Source organism: Rhipicephalus sanguineus, unplaced genomic scaffold, assembly GCF_013339695.2.
Source record: "Rhipicephalus sanguineus isolate Rsan-2018 unplaced genomic scaffold, BIME_Rsan_1.4 Seq1136, whole genome shotgun sequence".
Lineage (NCBI taxonomy): Eukaryota > Metazoa > Arthropoda > Arachnida > Ixodida > Ixodidae > Rhipicephalus > Rhipicephalus sanguineus.
In genome coordinates this window covers 64779-72855 of record NW_023614388.1, presented here as the reverse complement: position 1 = coordinate 72855, position 8077 = coordinate 64779, and positions in this window count along the sequence as shown.

Below are 8077 nucleotides of genomic sequence, written 5' to 3'. Positions count from 1 at the left end.
GTTCGGGGGAAGATTTCACCAGTGTGGATCAACGGTGACTAATCGGCAGACGGCGCCCGACGGAAAAGGGGCGCTCAGAATGGCCATTAGGCCGTTCGCCTCTACCCGCGCCTTTGTAGCCGAACCCCGCGACCTTTTGTCGACCGCTCCTTTCGCGGCGGAAGCGATCCCACGGAGACTGACAACGTAAACAATGTGTCGCCGTCGTGACGGTCCTCACTTAATGAACACGGACGTGGTTTTGCGGTAATTGCAACAGGCGGCGGCATCTTGTCGCAGACAAGGCTCGAGACGGCATTGTAAACTGGGCGCATTGGTGTGGTGTATTTCAGTGTACTTTGACTGTGTATGTGATTGATGGCGTTTTTAGTTGGCTTGCCGCATAGTGAGAGCAGCAAAGCGTGGGAACGTGGAGGCGGAGACACGTCTCTGAGAGTAACAAAGTTCTTTGCTTCATTGGTGGAGTATCGAAAAGGGTTGGTCCCGTAAGGCGGTGTCAGACGAGACAGGGTGGATTTCAAGGAAGAAATAGGAGAGGAGAAGGGAGAGCTTGGTGCTCGACGGAGAGATTGAGGAAGGGACAGAGGTCATGCTTGGCGCCGACTCTGATCCAGGGACGAAGGATTTAGAGATATTCTCTTAAGGGCTTGAACGCTTGGTGCGGGCCCAGCCCAGTTGTCGCGAGAGCTGTTCAGTGGCCGCCCCGGCCGTTGTTTTGTCATAAAGTGTAAAGTGTGTAAATAAACTCAAGTTTGCCAGGATCTGAACAACCGGGCCTGTCCAGTCCTTCAACGTGTCGCCACGATCATCCGAACCACCGGGATCACCTCCATCGATCCAAACTTAACTGGCGGGGCGGGGGGATTGTAGCAGATACCATTGCGTACATCAACACCTAGTGCGAAGTTGGGGTTACGAGAAGCTGGGGTTACCAGCCCCCTCGTTCCGCTATTAAATGTGAAGCTTTTGTTAGCGAAACTAAGGCACTTTGAGCGTATCTATCTATCTATCTATCTATCTATCTATCTATCTATCTATCTATCTATCTATCTATCTATCTATCTATCTATCTATCTATCTATCTATCTATCTATCTATCTATCTATCTATCTATCTATCTATCTATCTATGTCTCTGTCTGTCTGTTGTATCTATCTATCTATCTATCTATCTATCTATCTATCTATCTATCTATCTATCTATCTATCTATCTATCTATCTATCTATCTATCTATCTATCTATCTATCTATCTTCTGGTGGAGAGCGCACGTCGCGGAACATTATAGTTATAAACAGCGTCTTCATTTTTAGTGGACTGTAAGTGAGTAGTGGGATCCGTGCAGTGGCACATACCCGTTAGGAGCTGCGGACGCTCCGTAGGGATTAAGAGCTCCGCTGTTGAAAGAAAACGCCAGGCCTGCGCCAAACACGAAGTGCAGTCGCAGCGTAAGCTGGGGGAGCGGCCTTCAACGGCTTACAGCAAACTACTGTACAGCAAACTCTCTTGGGCCGCCTACTGTACGTACAGGTGCGAGGTGCCCACTGCGCCAATCGTCATCATTTTGCGCAGTAGCGATGAACCGTGTACATTATTTTGCGAATCGGCGAAGTACCCACTGAGTGTAGGTAAGGCAATCCGCGCATACGGCGGCCCATATGGCAAATCGAGCCCATTTTGTGACGCACCAATCCGCGATGTGACGTCTACATACTTGTTGTGGACTTGCGCAGGCCTACAATTAAGCCGTCTTGGCCACCTCCGTGCAACATGCCTCAGGCCTGTACGACCACCAAGCCTCGACCTCTGGATTGATGGACCTCGCCACCGTTCACTTATAGGGAACCCAAGCAACCCAAGCTCAAGTTTGCGGCGCGACGACAGCGCCGCGCCAGCCGCGCTGCGGCTCTGTCGGAAAGCTCTGAACCTTCGCGCGGCCGACTCAGCCCCTTTCACGGTAGCGGTAGCGCACGTGCGCACGCGTTCTTCTCTCGGTGCGGGTAACTGGGAGGCCGTCAGCTGGGTACGTTGAACCGAGAGGCTTGCTGTGCGAAGCTGCGCATTTCCACGATGGCAGAAGCGACCCCGCGGAAGCGCAAGCGTGGTCCGAAGTATTGCGGTTTAGTGGCCAGCCACAACAGTGCAAACAAGGCACACGATTCACGTGTTAAACTGTATCGGTTCCCGGGCGTGTCGCACGATAAATAAAGGCGGCAAGCGTGGATAGCTGACAGCGCTGTCTCGCCTTCTATTTTGACTGTCTGAGTTCATCGCTTTCGTTCGTTCCGACTACCTGAATCGGTAAGTAACGGGGCGCATGCACGCAGCGACTACAGTAATGATTACTCGCTGTCTTCTCGCATTGTTAAAGTCCAGTTACGGTTGTAGGTGAAGCAACTTTGTGTTTTGACTCCCCGTGCTCGTGAGACCTACCGTCGTTGTTGAACGTTCGCATTCGCGTTATACCGTTAGCGTTGCGCGGTTGGTTGAATTCAACTGAACTCCGCACATTGTCAGAAGTTCGGCGCCTGCATTTCACGCGTCGGGAAGGCTGCTTTATCACGCCGGAACGGACGTCTGTGCATTTTCAGCAAGCTTTGACTCGTTCTGCAGGTTTGCTTTGTTTTTGTCACTTTATTGGGGTGATATATATATTTAAGCCGCTAAATATAACTGGCACTTAATACATGCTTTGCAATTGCAACCTTGAAGTAACCACCTTCTGACTTTGTGCTATTTTCTAGCCGCGTTCACGCAACAGGTTTTATACGCCTGTCAAGTCGATATCATAAAAAGAGACTGCAAGCATGACGCGAGAGCCGAAAAAACGAGGCGAGCAGTTCATCTTGCTTCACAGTAGTTGAAGCTCAGCTATAGCTGCCTCGCGTCTTAATCGGCGGGTGATTCTCCAGCGGCACGGAGGACTTGATTCTAACCTTCTCAGGAAGCAGTGCGATGGCCGTATAATCTTTTTTTCGCACGCCGAAAACGTTTGTTCACGAAAGTACACGGCTGCTACTGTAAGCATGCCATATCAAAACAACAATGATATGATTCGTAGTCCACCCCGCAGAACATCGATAGCGTGTACGGCTTCATTTCCGAGTGCATGTGGACCATTATTAATCTTTAACATGACAGAATGAGACTTACCTCGAGGTAAACGTCCTACACGGTGTAACCGCGACTTGGGAAATGCATTTCGCTTTGAGTCGGGCGTGGTTGTCGTCGACCGTCTGCTCTTCACCGTTAACGTGATTGACGAGCCTTTCTCATTTTATCAAGTTCGCTTTTCGGAAGTGCCAGTCAAGCTTGAAAATCCTTTTGAAGCCGCACTGCAAGCGGTACATTGCGAGGCGCCGAAAGTGCACCGCGGGAGCTCTGCACGTGCACAGAAGCGAGCAGCAACGCGGTGGAGAGAAGGGAAAACGCGCGCTGCGAACACCCCAGTTTCTGTTTTTCTGCCAGAGATGGCGCTGCCTGTCAAGAGCAGCAGCGCCGCTAAGCGTTGCTTGGGAAGCCTATACTTTATACACGAAGCAAATTTGCGTGTGTATTTTTGACACGACGAACTACTATGCCTAAGGGCACGCTTTCGGAAGAAAAAAATTGGCCGCGTATCTGCGTGCTTCGCTGCAAATGTCGTGTAAAGACGATAGAAGAGGCGCTGTGTGAGATATGGACGCCATCTGGCAATACGTCGGGAAACATGAGTGCTGTGTTGCGTGCTGGTAGTCCCGGCGCAGCAACAGGCGAAGACTGGCGGTGACCAACTCGACCGGCGGGGACGCCAGCCAGCCCGAAAACGCGGTTTGGCGCGAAGCGCTGAAGCAGAGAAACGTCCGCACTCAACGAGTACTCTCCACACACCCTTTTATTTACACGTCGCCTGGGTAAAACAGGAACGCCAGAGCGGCGCCCACAACCGGCAGCCTGAAGGCCGCCCACAAGGCTGCTTTTTCATTTTTTAAATATTTTTTTTCACCTTCTTGGCCTTCTCAAAACTAAAGTTTTTCAACACCAACCCATGGCATTCATACAGTGCAATACAGAACCGTAACCGAAACACAACAATGAGCTCGTGCGAAGGGCACGGAGGAAGGCAAATTTCAGCGCAGTCGCATTTTCAGCTTTGTTGAAACAGCGCTCACTAGACGACGACGAAGTAAAAGAAGGCACACGACAGGCAGCGCATGTGCCTTCTTTTACTTCGTCGTCGTCTAGTGAGCGCTGTTTCAACAAAGATGAACGCATACCAACTCGCTCAAGCTTCCATTCTTATGCATTTTCAGCGCAGCTTAAGAAACTAGGGTCCTTAAAATTACGTATGTATGCATTTTCTATTAAAGGAACACGCCACCTAATACTTACCTATAGTGATGTTGCACCTCAGATATGCATGATATTTACTTTTTGATCGACAACGTTCACAAGTATGAACAGCCATACCAGTTCAAGACGGCTGGCCCTTGGGCAAGTGGTTCAACTTTGGCCGAGTAGCTGAATCGAGGGACGTGCCGACAAACAGAAAGACAGAAAGACAGACCAAAATTTCTGCGTTGAAGTTGCCCAAGAAAGACTATCGTCTTTAAAGGCGCATTCACACTTGAGAAGCGAAGAGAAAGCGAAAGCGCCAGAGCGTCCGGAAAACCGTTTTCGCGCGCGTCGTAAATGTTCACACTTGTTCTGCATGGCCGATCCCCCACAGTGGGTTGCGCCAGGTTGCGAAGGTCCAACCAACCAACCAACTTGTTCTGCCTCTCCCGCATACTGTCACCGTCGCCGCGGCCTTCGCCACTTCGAGAATTAATTCTCTTTTCCCCGTTTCCTGAGCATTTAATTTCGTACCAAATTCAAGTTAAGTATGCAAAACACGGAAAATAAATAGCTTTCACCTTTTCAAACCGCCGTTTCGGGAGATACACCAGCAGAAACCACATAAGCGGACACGGCAGCAGTGGCGGCGGCGGCGGATTCACCCGGCTTTGCAAAACGCGAGGCACGTTGGGGCACGCCGACTCGCTGCTGCTACACCTTTTTTGTACTTCCAGTGTTCTCGTCAATCGTAATCCAAACCAGGTTCTCGAGGAACGCGTCCTTGTCGAGGCTGTGAGTCTTGTCGCGCTGCACGGGTAGTTTGCGAATGCGCCGATGCGAGCACCGCCGACGCCTTGGCCGCCATGTTGAATTTGCGGTCTGTTGTTTACGTCACGTGATTTAAGCTAGCGCAGCTAGCGCAGCCAAAGTACGGCTTCCCGTGAAGCGGAAAGGCGATCCGCTTTCGCGTGGCGGAAAAATGGGTCTCGGACCGATTTTTTCGCGTCCGCCTCGCGGCGTGGTTTTCCGGCCGCTTAGGCGGCGAAGCGAGTGAACTTCCGGCTCATTCACACTGGGGAATCGCCGGCCACAGCGACCGGAATTCGCGCGCCGCCGAAATTCCACATTGTTCACACTACTTATCAACCGCACCGCCGAAACTAGGGCGCCTAGTTGTCGTCGTCCCTTCGCGCGAAGGAACGCTGGCATCGGCGCGCTCTGCGTTGCGTTTGCGTTTCGTTATGGCGAAGCGCATAAACAGGAGCAGGGTCGTCGAACTGCTGGGCCTGCTGGAAAGCAACTTTCTGGCGATGTCTGATGAGAAGAAACATGCATTCGCCGAACAAGAAACGACGCAAGCAGTTGTCGTTGGTTTGTCCTGATTTGCAAGATGCGAGAAGCTTGGTCGAGCCGAGATAATGTTACCAGTTTTGCGAGATCGCGATGGTGTATTGCAAAGATGCTAATCGCGACGACACTTGGCAGTTGTCGAGAACTATACAGTATGATTACGAAAGACTTCGCTGTCTCTACGGGCTTCGACGACAGCGATATCACAAGCACGCCGCCATTTTTCGAATTTTCGACTCGCGTTCCGATTGGTTCGCGCTGAGGGAATCCGGCGGCAGCTGCCGCAAAAATCGGTCTGGGACCGATCGGCGCGGAAAGGCCTTTTCCGGCGGATCTCGCTGCCGCCGAAGCGGATTCCGCGCGCTCTCGCCGCCGAATGTCTCAGTGTGAACGCGCCATTCCGGCGAGTTTTGCCGCTTTCGCCCCCATCGAGGCCAAGTGTGAACGCGCCATAAAAGTGCACGCAATGGTGCGAACCTCTATACTACAGATGCCCAAGCAGCCATATATGCATAGGCGTATCTATCGGGGGAAGGGGGGGGGGCGCTAGCCTCCCCACTGAGCAATTTTAGGGAGCCCCCCCACTTTCGATAGTGGTCACTGTCGGCTGCACACTGGGAAACGAACCACTGTGGCGAAGTTGTCCTTCAACACAGCAATCACGTCATTATACAAAGAAATTTGTCCTAAGCTTCTATACTGTGAAAATTGTCTTCCGCGTCTCACGACCACGCACTGTAGGCTCTCTGCGGTGCAGGCCGCTTATGCGGCGCTTTCGCGCCTTGCGCTCCAGCATTTTAAAGGAGACTACTGCTGAGCAGGAGCTCTATAACGTTAGATCACTCTGTCATGCTTTGTTTCTGCTTTACCTGGCCTGAAATTTATATCATCGACGACGCAAATACGGGCGGGGACCAGTAAACGCTTTATGGACAGAGGAAACGCTCTTCAGGCGCATTCACACTTGAGAAGCGAAGAGAAAGCGAAAGCGCCAGAGCGGCCGGAAAACCGTTTTCGCGCGCGTCGGAAATGTTCACATTTGTTCTGCCTCTCCAGCATGCTGTCGCCGCCGCCGCCGCCGCCTTCGCCACTTCGAGAATTCATTCTCTTTTCCCCGTTTCCTGAGCATTTAATTTCGTACCGAATTCAAATTGAGCATGCAAAACACGGAAAATAAATAGCTTTCACCTTTTCAAACCGCCGTTTCGGGAGATACACCAGCAGAAACTACATAAGCGGACACGGCAGCAGTGGCTGCGGCGGCGGATTCACCCGGCTTTGCAAGAAGCGAGACACGTTGGGGCACGCCGACTCGCTACTGCTACACCTTTTTCTACTTCCAGTGTTCTTGTCAATCGTAATCCAAACCAGGTTCTCGAGGAACGCGTCCTTGTCGAGGCTGTGAGTCTTGTCGTGCTGGACGGGTAGTTTGCAAATGCGCCGATGTGAGCCACCGCCGACGCCTTGGCCGCCATGTTGAATTTGTGGTCTGTTGTTTACGTCACGTGATTTGAGCTAGCGCAGCCAAAGTACGGCTTCCCATGAAGCGGAAAGGCGATCCGCTTTCGCGTGGCGGAAAAATCGGTCTCGGACCGATTTTTTCGCGTCCGCCTCGCGGCGTGGTTTTCCGGCCGCTTAGGCGGGCTGAACTTGGAGAGCTAAAAAAGGTTTCCGCTTTAGTCTCCGATCAACCTGCTTCACCTCGCTTATTATATCGCCGTGGCTTGCAACAATGCGACGAATAAGGCAGTGGACTCGAGCACATTGGGAAGCCCAACTTTCAAGCTTGCCCCGTAGCTTGTTCTTCCAGACCAGGCGGATCGTCAAGCTCCAGGTTTTCTGGACTAAGAGACTGAATTGACAGCCGGGCTAGTTGGTCTTGATTCATCTTGAATTGAACTGCACAGCGCAAAATACAACTCGGAAGGCAAAAAAAAGCACACACGACCAGCGCTGTTTATTTCCCTCTCTCCCCCTCTCTCAGCAATATGTTGCGTTCACAGAGTTGCATACGCGCAGAAACAGCTCAACGTCTTTATACTATAACGGAGAATATTTATTATACTCATATAAATTCATCTCGACAGCTGCTGTAATTCGCCTTTGCCTGTGTGAGCGGCGGGCAGCCTTCCTAAACCAGTGGTCAAAAATATGCTGCATTGAATATAGTGTGTTCTCTTATTTTTTACGCAGTCGCGCATGTCACTACACGACTGCTCATTTTCGCGTCATTTGTTGCATTCGCGTTACAAGCAGGTGTTGTGTGCGTGAGCCAGAAAATTTCTACAAATCACACACAGTAACGACCAATGCGGAAAGAAACAACGTGCGGTAGTTTAACGTCATAATCGCCCACATTTTTTCAAAGAAGATTCGCGCTTACACTGTTAGCATAGGCGCATTTACTTGGA